At 40.7% G+C, this 25,292-nt stretch overlaps 2 non-coding genes across 2 annotated transcripts; both read left to right on the forward strand.

Annotated features, from left to right (window-relative positions):
• Nucleotides 1-423: 423 nt before the first annotated feature.
• LOC130964077 (small nucleolar RNA R71) lies at nucleotides 424-531 on the forward strand. The gene has a single exon (XR_009080187.1). It is a non-coding gene; the product is annotated as a small nucleolar RNA R71 (small nucleolar RNA).
• Nucleotides 532-16,771: 16,240 nt separating this feature from the next.
• LOC130964430 (small nucleolar RNA R71) lies at nucleotides 16,772-16,879 on the forward strand. Its single transcript, XR_009080524.1, has one exon. It is a non-coding gene; the product is annotated as a small nucleolar RNA R71 (small nucleolar RNA).
• The last annotated feature ends 8,413 nt before the right edge of the window (nucleotides 16,880-25,292 follow it).

Here is a 25,292-nt window from a genome sequence, read left to right on the forward strand (position 1 = left end):
CCATGAAGGATTATAGGTGTTTCCATAAGGTTCTCCCATGTAATTCACCTCTTCCAATGAAGGGTTCTCAGGATCATAAGCTTCTTCTTCAGATGAAGCATCCTTAGTACTGCCTGGTGCAGCTTGCATTCCAGACAGACTTTGAGAAATCACATTGACTTGCTGAGTCAATATTTTGTTCTGAGCCAGTATGGCATTCAGAGTATCAATCTCAAGAACTCCTTTCTTCTGATTCGTCCCATTGTTCACAGGATTCCTTTCAGAAGTGTACATGAATTGGTTATTTGCAACCATTTCAATGAGTTCTTGAGCTTCTGCAGGCGTGTTCTTCAGATGAAGAGATCCTCCAGCAGAGCTATCCAATGACATCTTGGACAGTTCAGACAGACCATCATAGAAGATACCTATAATACTCCATTCAGAAAGCATGTCAGAAGGACACTTTCTGATCAATTGTTTGTATCTTTCCCAAGCTTCATAGAGGGATTCACCTTCCTTCTGTCTGAAGGTTTGGACTTCCACTCTAAGCTTACTCAATTTTTGAGGTGGAAAGAACTTTGCCAAAAAGGCATTGACTAGTTTTTCCCAAGAGTTCAGGCTTTCTTTAGGTTGTGAGTCCGACCAAATCCTAGCTCTGTCTCTTACAGCAAAAGGGAATAGCATAAGTCTGTATACCTCAGGGTCAACCCCATTAGTCTTGACAGTGTCACAGATTTGCAAGAATTCAGCTAAAAACTGATGAGGATCTTCCAATGGAAGTCCGTGGAACTTGCAATTCTGTTGCATTAGAGAAACTAATTGAGGCTTAAGCTCAAAGTTGTTTGCTCCAATGGCAGGGATAGAGATGCTTCTCCCATAGAAGTCGGGAGTAGGTGCAGTAAAGTCACCCAGCACCTTCCTTGCATTGTTGGCATTGTTGTTGTTTTCGGCTGCCATGGTTTCTTCTTCTTTGAAGAGTGATGAGCGGATATTTTATACGCTTTTTGGGGGTAATTTCATGTAGATTTTAGTATGTTTTAATTAGTTTTTAATAGAATTTTATTTGTTTTTAAGCAAAAATCATATTTTTGGACTCTACTATGAGTGTGTGTATTTTTCTGTGATTTCAGGTATTTTCTGGCTGAAATTGAGGAAGCTGAGCAGAAATCTGACTTAGACTGAAAAAGGACTGCTGATGCTGTTGGATCCTAACCTCCCTGCACTCGAAATGGATTTTCTGGAGCTACAGGAGTCCAATTGGCGCGCTCTCAACGGCGTTGGAAAGTAGACATCCAGGGCTTTCCAGCAATATATAATAGTCCATACTTTTCACGAAGATAGACGACGTAACTTGGCGTTGAACGCCAAGTACATGCTGCTGTCTGGAGTTAAACGCCAGAAAAACGTCATGATCCGGAGTTGAACGCCCAAAACACGTCATAACTTGGAGTTCAACTCCAAGAAAAGCCTCTACTCGTGGATAGCTTTAGTCTCAGCCCCAGCACACACCAAGTGGGCCCCAGAAGTGGATTTCTGCACCAATTATCTTAGTTTACTCATATTCTGTAAACCTAGGTTACTAGTTTACTATTTAAACAACTTTTAGAGAATTATTCTGTACCTCATGACATTTTCAGATTGGAATTACATACTTTTGACGGCATGAGTCTCTAAACTCCATTGTTGGGGGTGAGGAGCTCTGCAGCGTCTCGATGAATTAATACAATTTCTTTATCTTCCATTCAAACACGCTTGTTCTTATCTAAGATGTTCATTCGCGCTTAATTATGGAGAAGGTGATGATCCGTGACACTCATCACCTTCCCCAAACCATGAACGTGTGCCTGACAACCACCTCCGTTCTACATCAGACTGAATGAGTATCTCTTAGATTCATTACGCAGAATCTTCGTGGTATAAGCCGGATTGATGGCGGCATTCATGAGAATCCGGAAAGTCTAAACCTTGTCTGTGGTATTTCGAGTAGGACTCTGGGATTGAATGACTGTGACGAGCTTCAAACTCCTGAAGGCTGGGCGTTAGTGACAGACGCAAAAGAATCAATGGATTCTATTCCAACCTGATTGAGAACCGACAGATGATTAGCCGTGCTGTGACAGAGCATAGGAACGTTTTCACTGAGAGGATGGGAGGTAGCCATTGACAACGGTGACACCCTACATAGAGCTTGCCATGGAAGGGACTTTTCGTGTGTTGAAGGATTTTAAGGAAGAGTTGAAGTTCGAAGGACAAAGCATCTCCAAAACTCCAACATATTTCTCATTACTGCACAACAAGTAACGCTGTTATTCTCTTTTATTTTTTTTTTCAAATCTAATAATTCCAACTTATAATTTTAATTAATATCCTGACTAAGAATAATAAAATAAGCATAGCTTGCTTCAAACCAATAGTCTCCGTGGGATCGACCCTTACTCACGTAAGGTATTACTTGGACGACCCAGTGCACTTGCTGGTTAGTTGAGCGGATTATAAATTCGTGCACCAAGTTTTTGGCGCCGTTGCCGGGGATTATTCGAGTTTGAACAACTAAAGGTTTATTTTATATCTTAGATTAGGAATAATTTATTTTTATTGTTATTGTTATAGAGTCATTAAGTCTTGATAGGATAGTTTCTTTTCAAAAATTTATTTTCAAAATTTATTATTTTTCTTAATTAATTGCTAATTTTCGTGAGTTTAGTGTCTTGTTCTAAGTTTGGTGTCAATTGCATATTTTATATTTTTCTTTAAAATTTTCGACTTGTGTTCTTTGTTCTTCATTAATCTTCAAGTTGTTCTTGTTTATTTTTCTTGTTTGATCTCAAGTTTTTCTTGTTTTGTGTCTTTTCTTGTTTTTCTTGTGCTTTTTCAAAACATTAACTTTCAAAAATTATACTTTTATCCATAAAAATAACACATCTTTAAAATACATTACATTTTTAGCTCAGTTGGTTATAGCGGGGGTTTATGTTCTTAACAATTGGGCACTTTCTTTTTAAAATCCTTTTTCAAAAATAATTTTTCTTGATTTAATCTTGTGCCAAACTTTAAGTTTGGTGTTTTCTTGTTAATCTTTTTTATAATTTTCGAAAATTTTATTAAAGTTTTCTAAAAATCTTAAGTTTGGTGTTCTTCCTTTTGTTCTTGGTGCTCTTGTGAATCTTCAAGGTGTTCTTGAGTTTTTCTTTTGTCTTGATCTTAAAATTTTTAAATTTGGTGTTCCTTGGTGTTTTCCCTCCAAAAATTTTCGAAAATAAGGAGCATTAGATCTAAAAATTTTAAGTCTTGTGTCTTTTGTGTGTTTTTTTCTCTTTCATCATAAAATTCAAAATTCAAAAAATTTTTATTTTCTAACTAATTTTGAACTATTTTTTTTCGAAAATTTTATATAAAAATTCAAATTTCAATTTCAAAATATTTCCAATTTCTTTTATTTATTTCATTTTTATTTTATTTTATAAAAATTAATTTTTATAAAATAAATAATATCAACATATATACCATCTCTTTTATTCCAACATGGAACTAAGTGGGAATGAACAGTCCAAGAGGACTCTGGGGTCATATGCTAACCCCACTACTGCTTCATATGGGAGTAGTATCTGTATACCCTCCATTGGAGTTAGTAGCTTTGAGTTGAATCCTCAGCTCATTATCATGGTGCAGCAAAACTGTCAGTATTCTGGTCTTCCACGTGAAGAACCTACAGAGTTTCTGGCATAATTTTTGCAAATTGCTGACACAGTACATGATAAGGAAGTGGATCAGGATGTCTACAGATTATTACTATTTCCATTTGCTGTAAAAGATCAAGCTAAGAGGTGGTTAAATAACCAGCCTAAGAACAGCATAAAAACATGGAAGCAGCTGTCAAAAAAATTCCTGAATCACTATTTCCCTCCAAAACGGATGACACAGCTAAGGCTAAGCATCCAAGGCTTTAAACAAGGAGATAATGAATCTCTTTATGATGCCTGGGAGAGATACAGAGAGATGCTAAGAAAGTGCCCCTCTGAAATGTTTTCAGAATGGGTGCAATTAGACATCTTCTACTATGGGCTTACAGAAAAAGCTCAGATTTCTCTAGACCACTCAGCTGGTGGATCTATACATATGAGAAAAACAATTGAAGAGGCTCAAGAGCTTATTGATACAGTTGCCAGAAATCAACATCTGTACCTAAGCAGTGAATCTTCCATGAAAGGAGAAGCTAAAACAGTAACTGCTGGACTCAGTCCGGTGGATCAGGCTAATGAATTCAACCAGCAATTAGACTTTCTAACTCAGCAGCTAGCCAAATTCAAGGAAATATTACAGGAAACAAGAATGGCTAACAGGAACATGGAAGTACAATTAAAGCAGATAGAAAAGCAACTGTCAAAACAAATAACAGAAGAATGCCAAGCAGTTCAATTAAGAAGTGGGAAAACATTAAATACCTCACTTCAAAGCAGCAGGAAACCAAGGAATGAACAAGTGGATACTCAAAATCCCTCTGAGGACAGTCAGAGCCCAGAGAGGAATAAAGCTGGCGCTGAACGCCCAGACCATGCTCATTCCTGGTGTTCAACGCCAGAAACAAGCATGAATCCGGCGTTGAACGCCCAAAGGGAGCATGGTTCTGGCGTTCAAACGCCAGTAACAAACAAGGAAGTGGCGTCTAACGCCACTCTAGCTCCCACCACTGGCATTCAAATGCCAATGGGGAATCAGTCACATACAAGTGCTGATAACAACCCTTCTAAAAAGGCTTCCCAACCCACTTCTGTAGGTAATAAACCTGCAGCAACTAAGGTTGAGGAATACAAAGCCAAAATGCCTTATCCTCAAAAACTCCGCCAAGCGGAACAGGATAAGCAATTTGCCCGCTTTGCAGACTATCTCAGGACTCTTGAAATAAAGATTCCGTTTGCAGAAGCACTTGAGCAAATACCCTCTTATGCTAAGTTCATGAAAGAGATCTTAAGTCATAAGAAGGATTGGAGGAAAACTGAAAAAGTCTACCTCACTGAAGAATGCAGTGCAGTCATTCTGAAAAGCTTACCTGAGAAGCTTAAAGATCATGGGAGCTTTATGATACCATGCACATTAGAAGGCACTTGCACCAAGCAAGATTTATGTGATCTTGGGGCAAGTATCAACCTAATACCTGCATCTATTATCAGAAAGCTTGGTTTAACTGAAGAAATCAAACCAACCAGGATATGTCTTCAACTTGCTGATGGCTCCATTAAATACCCATCAGGTGTGATTGAGGACATGATTGTCAAGGTTGGGCCATTTGCCTTTCCTACTGACTTTGTGGTACTGGAAATGGAGGAGCACAAGAGTGCAACTCTCATTCTAGGAAGACCTTTCCTAGCAACTGGCCGAACCCTCATTGACGTCCAAAAAGGGGAAGTAACCTTGAGAGTCAATGAGGAGGAGTTCAAGTTGAATGTTGTCAAAGCCATGCAACATCCAGACACCCCAAATGACTGCATGAGTGTTGATATTATTGACTCTCTGGCAAGAGAGGTCAATATGGCTGAGAGTCTCGAATCAGAGCTAGAGGACATCTTTAAAGACGTTCAGCCTGATCTGGAGGAGTTAGAGAAAATAGTAGAACCTCTGAAAATCCCTCAGGAAGAGGAGAAACCTCCTAAACCCGAGCTCAAACCATTACCACCTTCCCTAAAATATGCATTCTTGGGAGAAGGTGGTACCTTTCCTGTAATCATAAGCTCTACCTTAGAGCCACAGGAAGAGGAAGCATTAATTCAAGTGCTAAGGACACACAAGACAGCTCTTGGGTGGTCCATCAGTGATCTTAAGGGCATTAGCCCAGCTAGATGCATGCACAAGATCTTGCTGGAAGGTGACGCCAAGCCAGTGGTTCAACCACAAAGGCGGCTGAACCCAGCCATGAAGGAAGTAGTGCAGAAAGAGGTCACTAAATTACTAGAGGCTGGGATTATTTATCCTATTTCTGACAGTCCCTGGGTGAGCCCTGTCCAAGTCGTCCCTAAGAAAGGTGGCATGACAGTGGTTCATAATGAAAAAAATGAACTGGTTCCTATAAGAACAGTTACTGGGTGGCGTATGTGTATTGATTACAGAAGGCTCAATACAGCTACCAGAAAGGATCATTTTCCTTTACCATTCATAGACCAGATGCTAGAAAGACTAGCAGGTCATGAATACTACTGCTTCCTGGATGGATACTCAGGTTATAATCAAATTGCAGTAGATCCCCAGGATCAGGAGAAAACGGCATTCACATGCCCATCTGGAGTATTTGCATACAGAAGGATGCCATTTGGCCTGTGCAATGCACCTGCAAACTTTCAGAGGTGCATGCTCTCAATTTTCTCTGATATGGTGGAAAAATTTCTGGAAGTCTTCATGGATGACTTTTCAGTGTTTGGAGACTCATTCAGCTCCTGCCTTAACCATTTAGCACTTGTTCTAAAGAGATGCCAAGAGACTAACCTGGTTTTAAACTGGGAGAAGTGTCACTTTATGGTGACTGAAGGAATTGTCCTTGGGCACAAAATCTCGAACAAGGGGATAGAGGTGGATCAAGCTAAAGTAGAGGTAATTGAAAAATTACCACCACCTGCCAATGTTAAGGCAATCAGAAGCTTTCTGGGGCATGCAGGATTCTATAGGAGGTTTATAAAGGATTTTTCAAAAATCGCCAAACCTCTAAGCAACCTGCTAGCTGCTGACACGCCATTCATCTTTGATAAAGAGTGTCTGCAGGCATTTGAGACCCTGAAAGCTAAATTGGTCTCAGCACCAATCATCTCTGCACCAAACTGGGCATTACCATTTGAACTAATGTGTGATGCCAGTGACCATGCCATTGGTGCAGTGTTGGGACAAAGGCATGACAAGCTTCTGCACGTCATTTACTATGCCAGTCGTGTTCTAAATGACGCTCAGAAGAATTACACAACCACAGAAAAAGAGCTACTTGCAGTGGTTTACGCCATTGACAAATTCAGATCCTATTTAGTAGGATCAAAGGTGATTGTGTACACTGATCATGCTGCTCTTAAATATCTACTCACAAAGCAGGATTCAAAACCCAGACTTATAAGATGGGTGTTGCTTCTGCAAGAGTTTGATATAGAAATAAGAGACAGAAAAGGGACAGAAAATCAGGTAGCAGACCACCTGTCCCGAATAGAACCAGTAGAAGGGGCGTCCCTCCCTCTCACTGAGATCTCTGAAACCTTTCCGGATGAGCAACTCTTTGCCATCCAGGAAGTGCCATGGTTTGCAGACATTGCAAACTACAAGGCAGTGAGATTTATACCCAAAGAGTACAGTAGACAGCAAATAAAGAAGCTGATCACGGATGCAAAGTATTATCTTTGGGATGAGCCGTATCTCTTTAAGAGATGTGCAGACGGAGTAATTCGTAGATGTGTGCCTAAGGAAGAAGCACAGAAGATCCTATGGCACTGCCATGGATCACAGTATGGAGGACATTTTGGAAGTGAGCGAACAGCCACAAGAGTCCTCCAAAGTGGCTTCTACTGGCCTACTCTCTATAAAGACTCCCGAGTGTATGTACTTAATTGTGACAGTTGCCAAAGATCTGGCAATCTACCTCACAGTTACGCCATGCCTCAGCAAGGGATCTTGGAAATTGAGTTGTTTGATGTATGGGGCATTGACTTCATGGGACCCTTCCCACCATCATACTCAAACACTTATATTCTGGTGGCAGTGGATTATGTATCCAAATGGGTGGAGGCTATTGCAACACCCACCAATGACACTAAAACAGTGTTAAAATTCCTCCAGAAACACATCTTCAGCAGATTTGGTATCCCCAGAGTGTTAATCAGTGATGGGGGCACTCATTTCTGCAATAAACAGCTTTATGCTGCTCTGGTTCGTTATGGAGTTAGCCACAGGGTAGCTACTCCATATCATCCGCAAACTAATGGGCAAGCTGAAGTCTCAAATAGAGAACTCAAAAGAATCCTGGAACGGACTATAATTAATCGTAGAAGGGATTGGGCAAGAAGCTTGGATGATGCTCTGTGGGCATACAGAACAGCATTCAAGACCCCTATAGGGACCTCTCCATACCAGCTTGTGTATGGAAAGGCATGTCACTTGCCAGTGGAACTGGAACACAAGGCCTATTGGGCAACCAGATTCCTAAACCTTGATGCCAAGTTAGCTGGAGAAAAACGATTGCTCCAGTTAAATGAGCTAGAGGAATTTAGACTCAATGCTTTCGAAAATGTAAAGATTTACAAAGAGAAAGCGAAAAGATGGCATGATAAGAAATTGTCATCCAGAGTCTTTGAGCCGGGGCAGAAAGTTCTGCTATTTAATTCTAGGCTCAAATTATTCCCAGGGAAATTAAAATCCCGGTGGAGAGGTCCATATGTCATTACAAACGTATCACCATATGGATACATAGAGCTTCAGGATAATGACTCTAACAAAAAATTCATTGTTAATGGACAAAGAGTCAAACATTATCTTGAAGGCAATTTTGAGCAAGAATGCTCAAAAATGAGACTTGATTAGAGCTCAATAAGAAGCGCTTGCTGAGGCAACCCAGCCAATCACAAAATTTAATTTTATTCGTATTGATTAATTAATTGATTTTTACAGGTATATGTCAAAGTATCTTCAAAGGTAAAATAGCAATTGATTGGATTCACAGAGTTATAAGGGAAATTGGAAGCTCACTGGCGTGAAAAAGCCAGTAAGAAACATTTTGGGCGTTGAACGCCCAAAAGAAGCACCCATGGGCGTTCAACGCCAGTAAGGGTAGCCATCTGGGCGTTAAACGCCAGAAAGGAGCATCTTCTGGGCGTTAAACGCCAGAAAGAAGCACCTTCTGGGCGTTTAACGCCAGATTGACAGCATCCTGGGCGTTCAGAAAAACGCCCAGTGACAAAGGACTTCCTGGCGTTCAACGCCAGAAAGATGCATCAGCTGGGCGTTGAACGCCCAGGAGAAGCAACATTTGGGCGTTAAACGCCCAAACCATGTAGCAGTTGGGCGTTTAACGCCAGGATGGTGGGGAGGAGGTAAAATTCATTTCTCTTTACAAATTTTCTAATTTTTTATGTTTCAATTCATGATTTCTTGCATAAACATATTTCAAATTATCATTCCTCAAATCAAATTAGTGTTCTAAAAATCCTAATTTCTAAAATCCCTTTTTCAAAAATATCAAATGTATCTTAATCCATAAAGACAAATTATTTTTCAATCCAATCCAACTCTTTTAAAATTTGATTTCAAAACTCAATTATCTCTTTAAAAATCTTTTTCAAAATTAAAAATTCAAATCTATCTTTTTAAATATTATTCATATCTTTCTCTTTTTAAACTATATCTTTTTCTTATCATATCTATCTTTTATAAATCATATCTTCTATCTTATCCTTTTCTTATTTTCGAAATTTCCCACCCCCCTCCCCATATATTGAGTTCGGCGCCCCACTCATCATCACCCTGCAACAATTGCTCTCTTCCTATCCCTCTCCTTTCTTCTCTTTTGCTTGAGGACAAGCAAAGCTCTAAGTTTGGTGTGGTTATCCGTGATCACAAAAAAAAAAAACATACTCATTAAGATCATGGCCCCTAAAGGAAAACAACCCACCCCAAGGGACAAGAAAGAGAGTGCTCCAAAGCCACTTTGGAATCAAGGGAAGTTCTTAACTAAAGAACATTCAGACCATTACTACAAAATAATGAGTCACAGATCAGTGATCCCGGAAGTCAAATTTGATCTGAAAGAAGATGAATATCAAGAGATTCAAGAGCAAATTCGAATCAGGAATTGGGAAATTCTGACCAATCCTGAAACGAAAGTGGGAAGAAACATGGTTCAGGAGTTCTATGCTAATCTATGGCAGACAGACAGGCAGAGAATAATTGGAGCTGCTCTCTATGACCATCAGACCTTAGTCAGAGGAAAGATTGTTCATACTCATCCTGACAAGATCAGGGAGATATTTAAGATTCCTCAACTGAAAGATGACCCAGACTCCTTTAACAAGAGAATGATGAGGGTAAATAAAGGTCTAGACAAGATTCTAGAGGATATATGCATCCCTGAAGCCAGGTGGACTACCAGCACCACTGGCACCCCAATTCAACTCAAAAGAGAAGATCTAAAACCAGTAGCCAGAGGCTGGCTGGATTTCATTGGGCGTTCCATATTGCCCACCAGCAACCGTTCTGAAGTTACCATCAAAAGAGCTGTCATGATTCATTGCATCATGTTGGGAAAAGAGGTAGAAGTCCATCAACTGATCTCATGTGAGCTATACAAAATAGCAAACAGGAATTCCAAGGACGCCAAATTGGCCTATCCAAGCTTAATTTCTATGCTCTGCAAAGATGCCGGAGTGAAGATGGGAATAACAGAGTATATTCCAGTTGAGAGGCCAATCACTGGAATATCAATAGTCAGACAACAGCAACAAGATGATTCAGCCAAGAGGAGAGCACAGGAAGCTGGTGCGCGAAATTGTGAACAATACTTTTTCACAACTCTCATAATCCCAGGTAATGGCTCCAAAAACGTGGTAGCTCAATACCATGGCATTACACAACTTCGCACAACTAACCAGCAAGTGCACTGGGTCGTCCAAGTAATACCTTACGTGAGTAAGGGTCGATCCCACGGAGATTGTTTGTATTGAAGCAAGCTATGGTCATCTTGTAAATCTTAGTCAGGTAAACTCAAATATATATGGTGATGAATGAAAATAACATAAAAGATAAAGATAGTGATACTTATGTAATTCATTGGTAGGAACTTCAGATAAGCGCATGAAGATGCCTTCCCTTCCGTCTCTCTGCTTTCCTACTGTCTTCATCCAATCCTTCTTACTCCTTTCCATGGCAAGCTCATGTAGGGTTTCACCGTTGTCAGTGGCTACCTCCCATCCTCTCATTGAAAGCGATTGCATATGCCCTGTCACAGTCATAGCGGAATTCATCTGTCGGTTCTCAATCAGGCCGGAATAGAATCCAGTGATTCTTTTGCGTCTGTCACTAACGCCCCGCCCTCAGGAGTTTGAAGCACGTCACAGTCATTCAGTCATTGAATCCTACTCAGAATACCACAGACAAGGTTAGACCTTCCGGATTCTCTTGAATGCTGCCATCAGTTCTTGCCTATACCACGAAGACTCTGATCTCACGGAATGGTTGGCTCGTTTGTCAGGCGAGCACTCGGTTGTCAGGCGATCAACCATGCATCGTGCAACCAGAAATCCAAGAGATATTCACTAAGCCTCAGATGCTTGTAGAACAAGAATGGTTGTCAGTCACCTTGTTCATGAGTGAGAATGGTGATGGGCGTCAATCATCACCTTCATCAAGTTGAAGAACAAGTGATATCTTGGACAAAGAACAAGCGAAATTGAATGGAAGAACAATAGTAATTGCATTAATACTCGAGGTACAGCAGAGCTCCACACCTTAATCTATGGTGTGTAGAGGCTCCACCGTTGAAAATACATAAGAACAAGGTCTAGGCATGGCCGAATGGCCAGCCTCCCAAAGTGATCAAAAGATCTAAAGAAAAAGGTTCCAAAGATCCGAAGATGTTTAATACAATAGTAAAAGGTCCTACTTATAGAAAACTAGTAGCCTAAGGTGTACAGAAATGAGTAAATGACATAAAAATCCACTTCCAGGCCCACTTGGTGTGTGCTTGGGCTGAGCAATGAAGCATTTTTCGTGTAGAGACTCTTCTTGGAGTTAAACTCCAGCTTTGGTGCCAGTTTGGGCGTTTAACTCCCATTTGGGTGCCAGTTCCAGCGTTTAACGCTGGGATTTCTTGAGGTGACTTTGAACGCCGATTTGGGCCATCAAATCTTGGGCAAAGTATGGACTATCATATATTGCTGGAAAGCCCAGGATGTCTACTTTCCAACGCCGTTGAGAGCGCGCCAATTGGGCTTCTGTAGCTCCAGAAAATCCACTTCGAGTGCAGGGAGGTCAGAATCCAACAGCATCTGCAGTCCTTTTTGGTCTCTGAATCAGATTTTTGCTCAGGTCCCTCAATTTCAGCCAGAAAATACCTGAAATCACAGAAAAACACACAAACTCATAGTAAAGTCCAGAAAAGTGAATTTTAACTAAAAACTAATAAAAATATACTAAAAACTAACTAGATCATACCAAAAACATACTAAAAACAATGCCAAAAAGTGTACAAATTATCCGCTCATCACAACACCAAACTTAAATTGTTGCTTGTCCCCAAGCAACTGAATATCAAATAGGATAAAAAGAAGAGAATATGCAATGAACTCCAAAAACATCTATGAAGATCAGTATGAATTAGATGAGCGGGGCTTTTAACTTTTTGCCTCTGAATAGTTTTGGCATCTCACTCTATCCTTTGAAATTCAGAATGATTGGCTTCTTTAGGAACTTAGAATTCAGATAGTGTTAATGATTCTCCTAGTTAAGTATGATGATTCTTGAACACAGCTACTTTATGAGTCTTGGCCGTGGCCCAAAGCACTCTGTCTTCCAGTATTACCACCGGATACATACATGCCACAGACACATAATTGGGTGAACCTTTTCAGATTGTGACTCAGCTTTGCTAAAGTCCCCAATTAGAGGTGTCCAGGGTTCTTAAGCACACTCCTATTGCCTTGGATCACAACTTTATTTCTTTCTTTTTTTTCTTTCTTCTTTTCTTTCTCTCTTTTTTTTTTGTATTCACTGCTTTTTCTTGCTTCAAGAATCATTTTTAATGATTTTTCAGATCCTCAGTAACATATCTCCTTTTTCATCATTCTTTCAAGAGCCAACATTCATGAACCACAAATTCAAAAGACATATGCACTGTTCAAGCATACATTCAGAGAACAGAAGTAATGCCACCACATCAAGATAATTAAACTGTTATAAAATTTAAAATTCATGCAATTCTTTTTCTTTTTTTCAATTAAGAACGATTTATTTAAGAAAGGTGATGGATTCATAGGACATTCATAACTTTAAGGCATAGACACTAAGATACTAATGATCACAAGACACAAACATGGATAAACATAAGCACTAAAATTCGAAAAACAGAAGAATAAAGAACAAGGAAATCAAGGAACGGGTCCACCTTAGTGATGGCAGCTCTTCCTTCCTCTTGAAGGTCCTATGGAGTGCTTGAGCTCCTCAATGTCTCTTCCTTGTCTTTGTTGCTCCTCCCTCATGATTCTTTGGTCTTCTCTAATTTCATGAAGGATGATGGAGTGTTCTTGATGCTCCACCCTTAATTGTCCCATGTTGGAACTCAACTCTCCTAGGGAGGTGTTTAGTTGCTCCCAATAGTTTTGTGGGGGAAAGTGCATCCCTTGAGGCATCTCAGGGATCTCATGATGAGAGGGGTCTCTTGTGTGCTCCATCTTTTTCTTGGTAATGGGCTTATCCTCATCAATGGTGATGTCTCCCTCTATGTCAACTCCAACTGAATAACAGAGGTGACAAATGAGGTGAGGAAAGGCTAACCTTGCTAAGGTAGAGGACTTATCCGCCACCTTGTAGAGTTCTTGGGCTATGACCTCATGAACTTCCACTTCTTCTCCAATCATGATGCTATGGATCATGATAGCCCAGTCTATGGTAACTTCGGACCAGTTGCTAGTGGGAATGATTGAGTGTTGTATGAACTCTAACCATCCTCTAGCCATGGGCTTGAGGTCATGCCTTCTCAATTGAACCGGCTTTCCTCTTGAATCTTGCTTCCATTGTGCGCCCTCTTCACATATGATTGTGAGGACTTGGTCCAACCTTTGATCAAAGTTGACCCTTCTTGTATAAGGATGCTCATCTCCTTGCATCATAGGCAAGTTGAACGCCACCCTCACACTCTTCGGACTAAAATCCAAGTATTTCCCCCGAACCATAGTGAGATAATTCTTTGGATTCGGGTTCACACTTTGGTCATGGTTCTTGGTGATCCATGCATTGGTATAGAACTCTTGAACCATCAAGATTCCGACTTGTTGAATGGGGTTGGTAAGAACTTCCCAACCTCTTCTTCGGATCTCATGTCGGATCTCCGGATATTCACCCTTTTTGAGTGAAAAGGGGACCTCGGGGATCACCTTCTTCAAGGCCACAACTTCATAGAAGTGGACTTGATGCACCCTTGAGAGGAATCTATCCATCTCCCATGACTCGGAGGTGGAAGCTTTTGCCTTCCCTTTCCTCTTTCTAGAGGTTTCTCCGGCCTTGGATGCCATAATAGTTATGAAAAAGCAACGCTTTTACCACACCAAACTTAAAATGTTTGCTCGTCCTCGAGCAAAAGAAGAAAGAAGAGAGTAGAAGAAGAAGAAATGAAGAAGAGGGAGATGGTGGTGTGTTCGGCCAAAGAGGGGGAGAAGTGGTGTGTAGGTTGTGTGAAAATGAAGGGTTGAAGAAGGGTATATATAGGAGAGAGGGGGTAATGGTTCGGCCATTATGGGTGGGTTTGGGAGGGAAAGTGGTTTGAATTTGAAGGGTGAGGTTGGTGGGGTTTTATGAAGGATGGATGTGAGTGGTGAAGAGAAAGATGGGATTTGATAGGTGAAGGGTTTTTTGGGGAAGAGGTGTTGAGGTGATTGGTGAATGGGGGAAGAAGAGAGAGAATGGTGGTGGGGTCCTGTGGGGTCCACAGATCCTGTGGTGTCAAGGAAAAGTCATCCCTGCACCAAATGGCATCAAAATTCACGTTTTGAGCCATTTCTGGCGTTAAACGCCGGGATGGTGCCCATTCCTGGCGTTTAACGCCAGGTTCTAGCCCTTTTCTGGCGTTTAACGCCAGTCTAGTGACCCTTTCTGGCGTTAAACGCCCAGAATGGTGCCAGACTGGGCGTTAAACGCCCAACTGCTAGGCTTACTGGCGTTTAAACGCCAGCAGCATCTTCCTCCAGGGTGTGCTATTTTTCTTCCTGTTTTTTATTCTGTTTTTGCTTTTTTCATTGTTTTTGTGACTTCTCATGATCATCAACCTACAAAAAAAGATAAAATAACAAAAGAAAATAGTTAACTATAAAACATTGGGTTGCCTCCCAACAAGCGCTTCTTTAATGTCATTAGCTTGATAGAGGACTCCCATGGAGCCTCAGAAATACGCAGAACCGTGTTGGAACCTCCCAACGCCAAACTTAGAGTTTGAATGTGGGGGTTCAACACCAAACTTAGAGTTTGGTTGTGGCCTCCCAACACCAAACTTAGAGTTTGACTGTGGGGGCTCTGCTTGGCTCTGTTTTGAGAGAAGCTCTTCATGCTTCCTCTCCATGATGATAGAGGGATGTCCTTGGGCCTTAAACACCAAGGATTCTTCATTCACTTGAATGATCAACTCTCCTCTATCAACATCAATCACAGCCTTTGCTGTGGCTAGGAAGGGTCTACCAAGGATGATGGATTCATCCATGCACTTCCCAGTCTCTAGGACAATGAAATCAGTAGGAATGTAATGGTCTTCAACTTTTACCAAAACATTCTCTACAAGTCCATGAGCTTGTTTTCTTGAGTTGTCTGCCATTTCCAATGAGATTCTTGCAGCTTGTACCTCAAAGATCCCTAATTTCTCCATTACAGAGAGGGGCATGAGGTTTACACTTGACCCTAAGTCACACAAGGCCTTCTTGAAGGTCATGGTGCCTATGGTGCAAGGTATAGAAAACTTCCCAGGATCCTGCCTCTTTTGAGGCAGTTTCTGCCTAGACAAGTCATCCAGTTCTTTGGTGAGCAAAGGGGGTTCATCTCCCCAAGTCTCATTTCCAAATAACTTGTCATTTAGCTTCATGATTGCTCCAAGATATTTAGCAACTTGCTCTTCAGTGACATACTCATTCTCTTCAGAGGAAGAATACTCATCAGAGCTCATGAAAGGCAGAAGTAAGTCCAATGGAATCTCTATGGTCTCATTTTGAGCCTCAGATTCCCATGGTTCCTCATTGGGGAACTCAGAGGAGATTGGTGCACGCCCATTGAGGTCTTCCTCAGTGGCGTCCACCTCCTCTCTTTCCTCTCCATATTCGGCCATGTTTATGGCTTTGCACTCTCCTTTTGGATTTTCTTCTGTATTACTTGGGAGAGTACTAGGAGGGAGTTCAGTAACTTTCTTACTCAGCTGATCCACTTGTCCTTCCAAATTCCTAATGGAGGACCTTGTTTCATTCATGAAACTTTGAGTGGTTTTGATTAGATCAGAGACCATTGTTGCTAAGTCAGAGGTATTCTGCTTAGAACTCTCTGTCTGTTGCTGAGAAGATGATGGAAAAGGCTTGTTGTTGCCAAGCCTGTTTCTTCCACCATTATTGTTATTGAAACCTTGTTGAGGTCTCTCTTGATTCTTCCATGAGAAATTTGGGTGATTTCTCCATGAAGAATTATAGGTGTTTCCATAGGGTTCTCCTAGGTAATTCACCTCTTCCATTGAAGGGTTCTCAGGATCATAAGCTTCTTCCTCAGATAAAGCTTCCTTAGTACTGCCAGGTGCATTTTGCATTCCAGACAGACTTTGAGAAATCAAATTGACTTGTTGAGTCAATATCTTATTCTGAGCCAGTATGGCATTCAGAGTGTCAATCTCAAGAACTCCTTTCTTCTGACTAGTCCCATTGTTCACAGGATTCCTTTCAGAAGTGTACATGAATTGGTTATTTGCAACCATTTCAATTAGTTCCTGAGCCTCTGTAGGCGTCTTCTTCAGATGAAGAGATCCTCCAGCAGAGCTATCCAAAGACATCTTGGATAGTTCAGAGAGACCATCATAGAAAATACCTATGATGCTCCATTCAGAAAGCATGTCTGAGGGACATCTTCTGATTAATTGTTTGTATCTTTCCCAAGCTTCATAGAGGGATTCTCCATCCTTCTGTCTGAAGGTTTGGACTTCCACTCTAAGCTTACTCCATCTTTGAGGTGGAAAGAACTTTGCCAAGAAGGCATTGACTAGCTTTTCCCAAGAGTCCAGGCTTTCTTTAGGTTGAGAATCCAACCATATTCTAGCTCTGTCTCTTACAGCAAAAGGGAATAGCATCAGTCTATAGACCTCAGGGTCAACCCCATTAGTCTTGACTGTGTCACAGATTTGCAAGAATTCAGCTAAGAACTGATGAGGATCTTCCATTGGAAGTCCATGGAACTTGCAATTCTGTTGCATTAGAGAAACTAATTGAGGCTTAAGCTCAAAGTTGTTTGCTCCAATGGCAGGGATAGAGATGCTTCTCCCATAGAAATCAGGAGTAGGTGCAGTGAAGTCACCCAGCACCTTTCTTGCATTGTTGGCATTGTTGTTGTTTTCGGCTGCCATGTGTTCTTCTCCTTTGAAGAATTCGGTCAGGTCCTCTAAAGAGAGTTGTGCCTTGGCTTCTCTTAGCTTTCGCTTCAAGGTTCTCTCAGGTTCAGGGTCAGCTTCAACAAGAATGCCTTTGTCTCTGCTCCTGCTCATATGAAAGAGAAGAGAAAAAGAAAATGTGGAATCCTCTATGTCACAGTATAGAGATTCCTTGAAGTGTCAGAGGAAAAGAAAAATAGAAGAAAGAAGGTAGAAGAATTCGAACTTGATGAGATAGGGTTCGAATTGTGCATTAAGGAGGAGTAGTACTCCATAAATAGAAGGATATGGGAAAGAGGGAAGAGGATTTTCGAAAATTAATTAGAAAGATGTTAAAAAACATTTTAAAAATTGATTGATAATTTTCGAAAATTGAAAGTGGAAAAGAAATCAAGTGATTTTTGAAAAAGATTTTGAAATTAGAAATCAAAAAGATTTGATTGAAAACTATTTTGAAAAAGATGAGGTTAAGAAGATATGATTGGTTTTAAAAAAATGTGATTGAGAAGATATGATTTGAAAACAATTTTAAAAGATATGTTTTGAAAACAATTTTAAAAGATTTGATTTTGAAAATTAATGACTTGCCTAACAAGAAAAGATATGATTCAAACATAAAACCTTCCTCAACAGAAAAGGCAAAAAATGTTCAATCAAATCATTAATTGTTAGTAAGTATCTTTGAAAAAGGAAAGAAATTGATTTTGAAAACATTTGATTGAAAAGATATGATTTGAAAAAGATTTGATTTTGAAAAACTTTGAAAACTTGAAAAAAAATTGATTTTGAAAACAAAATCTTCCCCCTAGCACCATCCTGGCGTTAAACGCCCAGAATGGTATACATTCTGGCGTTTAACGCCCAAAATGCTACCTCTTTGGGCGTTAAACGCCCAACCAGGTGCCCTGGCTGGCGTTTAAACGCCAGTCTGTCTTCTTCACTGGGCATTTTTGAATGCTCAGCTTTTTCTGTATAATTCCTCTGCAGCATGTTCTGAGTCTTCAATTCTTTGTATTATTGACTTGAAAAGACACAAATTAAAAATATTTTTGGGTTTTTAATAATCAAAATGCAACAAGAATCAAATAACAATGCATGCAAAACACCAAACTTAGCAGTTTGTATACTACTAACACTATATGAGACACATAAACACTCAAGCCAAAAGAATTCAAAGATCAGAGTAAGAAATCATCAAGAATTACTTGAAGATCCTTAAGACACATGAATGAACGCATGCTATTGACACCAAACTTAAGATGAGACACTAGACTTAAGCAAGAAACATCAAATATTTTTGGTTTTTATGATTTTTTTGATTTTTTTTTTGTGTTTTTCGAAAATTAAGTGGAAAAAGGTATCAAAATTCTTAATGAGAATCCCAGGAATCAGTGCAATGCTAGTCTAAGACTCCGGTCCAGGAATTAGACATGGCTTCACAGCCAGCCAAGCTTTCAAAGAAAGCTTCGGTCCAAAACACTAGACATGGCCAAAGGCCAGCCAAGCCTTAGCATATCACTGCTCCAAAAGCAAGATTGATAAAAATCATCAAGCTCTTGTGATGATAAGTTGAAACCTCGGTCCAATGAAATTAGACATGGCTTCTCAGCCAGCCAGATTTCAACAAATCATCATGAAACTCTAGAATTCATCTTCAAGAATTCCGAAAAAAAATACCTAATCTAAGCAACAAGATGAACCGTCAGTTGTCCAAACTGAACAATCCCTGGCATTATTACCAAAAGCTTGCTCAAAACTTGAACAATCCCCGGCAACGGCGCCAAAAACTTGGTGCACGAAATTGTGAACAATACTTTTTCACAACTCTCATAATCCCAGGTAATGGCTCCAAAAACGTGGTAGCTCAATACCATGGCAATACACAACTTCGCACAACTAACCAGCAAGTGCACTGGGTCGTCCAAGTAATACCTTACGTGAGTAAGGGTCGATCCCACGGAGAATGTTAGTATTGAAGCAAGCTATGGTCATCTTGTAAATCTTAGTCAGGTAAACTCAAATATATATGGTGATGAACGAAAATAACATAAAAGATAAAGATAGTGATACTTATGTAATTCATTGGTAGGAACTTCAGATAAGCGCATGAAGATGCCTTCCCTTCTGTCTCTCTGCTTTCCTACTGTCTTCATCCAATCCTTCTTACTCCTTTCCATGGCAAGCTCATGTAGGGTTTCACCGTTGTCAGTGGCTACCTCCCATCCTCTCATTGAAAGCGATTGCGTATGCCCTGTCACAGTCATAGCGGAATTCATCTGTCGGTTCTCAATCAGGCCGGAATAGAATCCAGTGATTCTTTTGCGTCTGTCACTAACGCCCCGACCTCAGGAGTTTGAAGCACGTCACAGTCATTCAGTCATTGAATCCTACTCAGAATACCACTAACAAGGTTAGACCTTCCGGATTCTCTTGAATGCTGCCATCAGTTCTTGCCTATACCACGAAGACTCTGATCTCACGGAATGGTTGGCTCGTTTGTCAGGCGAGCACTCGGTTGTCAGGCGATCAACCATGCATCGTGAAACCAAAAATCCAAGAGATATTCACTAAGCCTCAGATGCTTGTAGAACAAGAATGGTTGTCAGTCACCTTGTTCATGAGTGAGAATGGTGATGGGCGTCAATCATCACCTTCATCAAGTTGAAGAACAAGTGATATCTTGGACAAAGAACAAGCGAAATTGAATGGAAGAACAATAGTAATTGCATTAATACTCGAGGTACAGCAGAGCTCCACACCTTAATCTATGGAGTGTAGAGGCTCCACCGTTGAAAATACATAAGAACAAGGTCTAGGCATGGCCGAATGGCCAGCCTCCCAAAGTGATCAAAAGATCTAAAGAAAAAGGTTCCAAAGATCCGAAGATGTTTAATACAATAGTAAAAGGTCCTACTTATAGAAAACTAGTAGCCTAAGGTGTACAGAAATGAGTAAATGACATAAAAATCCACTTCCGGGCCCACTTGGTGTGTGCTTGGGCTGAGCAATGAAGCATTTTTCGTGTAGAGACTCTTCTTGGAGTTAAACGCCAGCTTTGGTGCCAGTTTGGGCGTTTAACTCCCATTTGGGTGCCAGTTCCAGCGTTTAACACTGGGATTTCTTGAGGTGACTTTGAACGCCGGTTTGGGCCATCAAAGCTTGGGCAAAGTATGGACTATCATATATTGCTGGAAAGCCCAGGATGTCTACTTTCCAACGCCGTTGAGAGCGCGCCAATTGGGCTTCTGTAGCTCCAGAAAATCCACTTCGAGTGCAGGGAGGTCAGAATCCAACAACATCTGCAGTCCTTTTTGGTCTCTGAATCAGATTTTTGCTCAGGTCCCTCAATTTCAGCCAGAAAATACCTGAAATCACAGAAAAACACACAAACTCATAGTAAAGTCCAAAAAAGTGAATTTTAACTAAAAACTAATAAAAATATACTAAAAACTAACTAGATCATACCAAAAACATACTAAAAACAATGCCAAAAAGTGTACAAATTATCCGCTCATCAGAAGCCCTCCCAGAACTGCCTCAATTCGAATATTGGGAACATCTTGAGGCTTCTATTTCCAAATTGCAAGAAGCTATGGACCAAATAAAGGAAGAACAGAACAATCAAAGTAGCATGCTTTGCAAACTGCTTAAGGAACAGGAAGAGCAGGGGCGTGATCTAAGGGAGCTAAAGCGCCAAAAATTAATCCTTGAAAAGCACCCCACAGATTAGAGGAACATCTACTCCTCAAAACAACAGGTTGCTGAGTTCCAATTTTTTTGCTTTAACTTAGTGATAGTATTATTATAGAAATTTACCTTAGGAGATATTTAGTAGTAATTAGTATGTCTATTTTGATTTTATTTCCAATTAAGCTATAATTTATTTTTCTCATCATCATCAGGCATGAATAAAGTAGTAGAATTTTTTTAGAATAAAGAAGTAATCTATATTTTTCGAGTTCTTAATAATAAAAATTATAATTAATTATGTGTGGTGGCAATACTTTTTGTTCTCTGAATGAATGCTTGAACAGTGCATAACTTGTACTTTGAATTTGATGAATATTGGCTCCTGAAAGAATGAGGAACACGAAAAATATTATTGGTGATCTGAAAAATCATGAAATTGATTCTTGAAGCAAGAAAAAGCAGTCTCAAAAAAAAAAAAGAGAAGGAGCAATAGAAAAAGCCACGAGCCCTTAAAACCAAAAGGCAAGGGTAAAAAAGGATCCAAGGCTTTGAGCATCAATGGATAGGAGGGCCCAAGGAAATAAAATCCAGGCCTAAGCGGCTAAACCAAGCTGTCCCTAACCATGTGCTTGTGGCATGCAGGTCCAAGTTACAAACTTGAGACTGAGTGGTTAAAGTCGTGATCCAAGGCAAACAGAGTGTGCTTAAGAGCTCTGGACACCTCTGACTGGGGACTTTAGCAAAGCTAAGTCACAATCTGAACAAGGTTCACCTAGTCATGTGTCTGTGGCATTTATGTATCTGGTGGTAATACTGGAAAACAAAGTGCTTAGGGCCACGGCCAAGACTCATAAAATAACTGTGTTCAAGAATCAACATACTACACTAGGAGAGTCAATAATACTATCTGAATTCTGAGTTCCTATGGATGCCAATCATTCTGAAATTCAAGGGATAAAGGGAGATGCCAAAACTGTTCAAAAACAAAAAGCTACAAGCCCTGCTCATCTAATAAGAATCTGAGCTTCATTTAAAACTCTAAAATATTATTACTTCTTAATTTCTGTTAAAACCTATTTTATTTATCTAGTTGCTTGAGGACAAGCAACAGTTTAAGTTTGGTGTTGTGATGAGGGGATATTTTATACGCTTTTTGGGGGTAATTTCATGTAGATTTTAGTATGTTTTAATTAGTTTTTAATAGAATTTTATTAGTTTTTAAGCAAAAATCATATTTCTGGACTCTACTATGAGTGTGTGTATTTTTCTGTGATTTCAGGTATTTTCTGGCTGAAATTGAGGAAGCTGAGCAGAAATCTGACTTAGGCTGAAAAAGGACTGCTGATGCTGTTGGATCCTGACCTCCCTGCACTCGAAATGGATTTTATGGAGCTACAGGAGTCCAATTGGCGCGCTCTCAATGGCGTTGGAAAGTAGACATCCAGGGCTTTCCAGCAATATATAATAGTCCATACTTTGCACGAAGATAGACGACGTAATTTGGCGTTGAACGCCAAGTACATGCTGCTGTCTGGAGTTAAACGCCAGAAAAACGTCATGATCCGGAGTTGAACGCCCAAAACACGTCATAACTTGGAGTTCAACTCCAAGAAAAGCCTCTACTCGTGGATAGCTTTAGTCTCAGCCCCAGCACACACCAAGTGGGCCCCAGAAGTGGATTTCTGCACCAATTATCTTAGTTTACTCATATTCTGTAAACCTAGGTTACTAGTTTACTATTTAAACAACTTTTAGAGAATTATTCTGTACCTCATGACATTTTCAGATCGGAATTACATACTTTTGACGGCATGAGTCTCTAAACTCCATTGTTGGGGGTGAGGAGCTCTGCAGCGTCTCGATGAATTAATACAATTCCTTTATCTTCCATTCAAACACGCTTGTTCTTATCTAAGATGTTCATTCGCGCTTAATTATGGAGAAGGTGATGATCCGTGACACTCATCACCTTCCCCAAACCATGAACGTGTGCCTGACAACCACCTCCGTTCTACATCAGACTGAATGAGTATCTCTTAGATTCATTACGCAGAATCTTCGTGGTATAAGCCGGATTGATGGCGGCATTCATGAGAATCCGGAAAGTCTAAACCTTGTCTGTGGTATTCCGAGTAGGATTCTGGGATTGAATGACTGTGACGAGCTTTAAACTCCTGAAGGCTGGGCGTTAGTGACAGACGCAAAAGAATCAATGGATTCTATTCCAACCTGATTGAGAACCGACAGATGATTAGCCGTGCTGTGACAGAGCATAGGAACGTTTTCACTGAGAGGATGGGAGGTAGCCATTGACAACGGTGACACCCTACATAGAGCTTGCCATGGAAGGGACTTTTTGTGTGTTGAAGGATTTTAAGGAAGAGTTGAAGTTCGAAGGACAAAGCATCTCCAAAACTCCAACATATTTCTCATTACTGCACAACAAGTAACGCTGTTATTCTCTTTTATTTTTTTTTTCAACAAAACATGCATGGACATACAAAGTCTACCAACAGAGGCTGCCATCATGGGCCTTATAAATGGCCTACGAGAAGGACCATTTAGTCAATCTATATCAAAGAGATATCCTACGTCCTTAGACGAAGTACATGAACGTGCACAAAAATACATCAACATGGAGAAAAACTCTCGACTTGTCGATACCTCAAGGTTCGGCTCTACCTACCGAGATAAAGAATCCAAGAAAAAGGAAGATCGCTCCGGAGAGAAAATCAAGAAATATCATAACTATACTCCTCTTAGGGTATCCTTGGTAGATGTTTACAAAGAAGTCTGCCATACAGAGAAAATCCCTCCAGCTCGGCCACTTAAAGGCAAAAGAGGAGGAGGAAATCGGAATGAATACTATGAGTATCACCGACTTCGAGGGCATTCCACCAACGAATGCTTCGACTTGAAAAATGTCATAGAAAAACTAGTAAGAGAAGGAAAGCCAGATCGGTTTTTGGCCAATCGGGATGACGAACCAAGAAAAAGAAGACGGGATGAGGATGTTGGGCGATCTGAACGATCACCTCGCACACCGGAAAGACATGTTCACGTAATACACGGCGGATTTGCTGGAGGAGGAATCTCCAAATCATCCCGAAAGCGACACCTCAAAGAAGTATACCACGTCGAAGGAAAAAAGGAAGCCCCAGACATCCCAGCAATCACGTTTACCAAGGAAGATGCATCCGGAATCATCTCGGGACACGACGACCCTATGGTCATTACAATCATATTGGCAAACGCCAACCTTCACCGTACAATAATTGACCAGGGAAGCTCTGCCGACATCCTATTCAAAAGTGCCTTCGACAAACTCGGTCTAGAAGAAAAAGAGCTAAGAGCATACCCGAACAGCCTGTTCGGACTAGGAGACGCCCCAGTTCAACCGTTGGGATACCTATCGCTGCATACAACCTTCGGAAAAGAAAACCAATCCAGAACACTCAAGATAGACTACATCGTAGTTGACGTAAGCTCAGCCTACAATGCCTTAATAGGTCGGACAACGTTAAATCAACTCGGTGCAATAGTTTCAACCCTACATCTATGTATGAAATTCCCAACTGCGAAGGGATATCTACAATAAAGGCAGATCAAAAAATGGCACGTCGCTGTTATAACGAAAGCCTAAACCTCCGAGGTGAAGGAGGAGAGTTCCACACAATCGAGCTCGGTGGAGTCCAGAGGCGAGAAGAATTCCAACCACAACCCGAAGGAGAAGTAGAAAGAATCCAGATCGGAGACACCTTGGATAAAACAACTAACATTGGCACGATCCTGAAAGGAGACATAAAGGAATCACTAATACGGTTCCTACGAGATAATGTTGATCTCTTCGCATGGAAAGCTGCCGACATGCCAGGTATTAATCCCGAACTAATGAGCCACAAATTGGCAGTCTATCCGGGATCCCGGCCGGTACAACAAAGACGAAGAAAACTTGGATCAGAATGAGCTCAGGCTGTAGAAGAACAAGTACAAGCGCTACTTGAGGCCGGGTTCATAAGGGAAGTCAAATATCCACTATGGCTAGCAAACGTCGTCTTAGTGAAAAAGTCAAATGGGAAGTGGCGAATGTGCACCGACTACACCGACATCAACAAAGCCTGCCCAAAAGACCCCTACCCACTCCCAAGCATCGACGCTCTAGTGGACGCTTCATCAGGATATAAGTATCTCTCATTCATGGATGCATATTCAGCGTACAACCAAATCCCCATGTATCCACCAGATCAAGAAAAAACCTCGTTCCTAACACCGAAAGCAAACTACTGCTACGTCG

This window comes from Arachis stenosperma, chromosome 2 (assembly GCF_014773155.1).
Source record: "Arachis stenosperma cultivar V10309 chromosome 2, arast.V10309.gnm1.PFL2, whole genome shotgun sequence".
Lineage (NCBI taxonomy): Eukaryota > Viridiplantae > Streptophyta > Magnoliopsida > Fabales > Fabaceae > Arachis > Arachis stenosperma.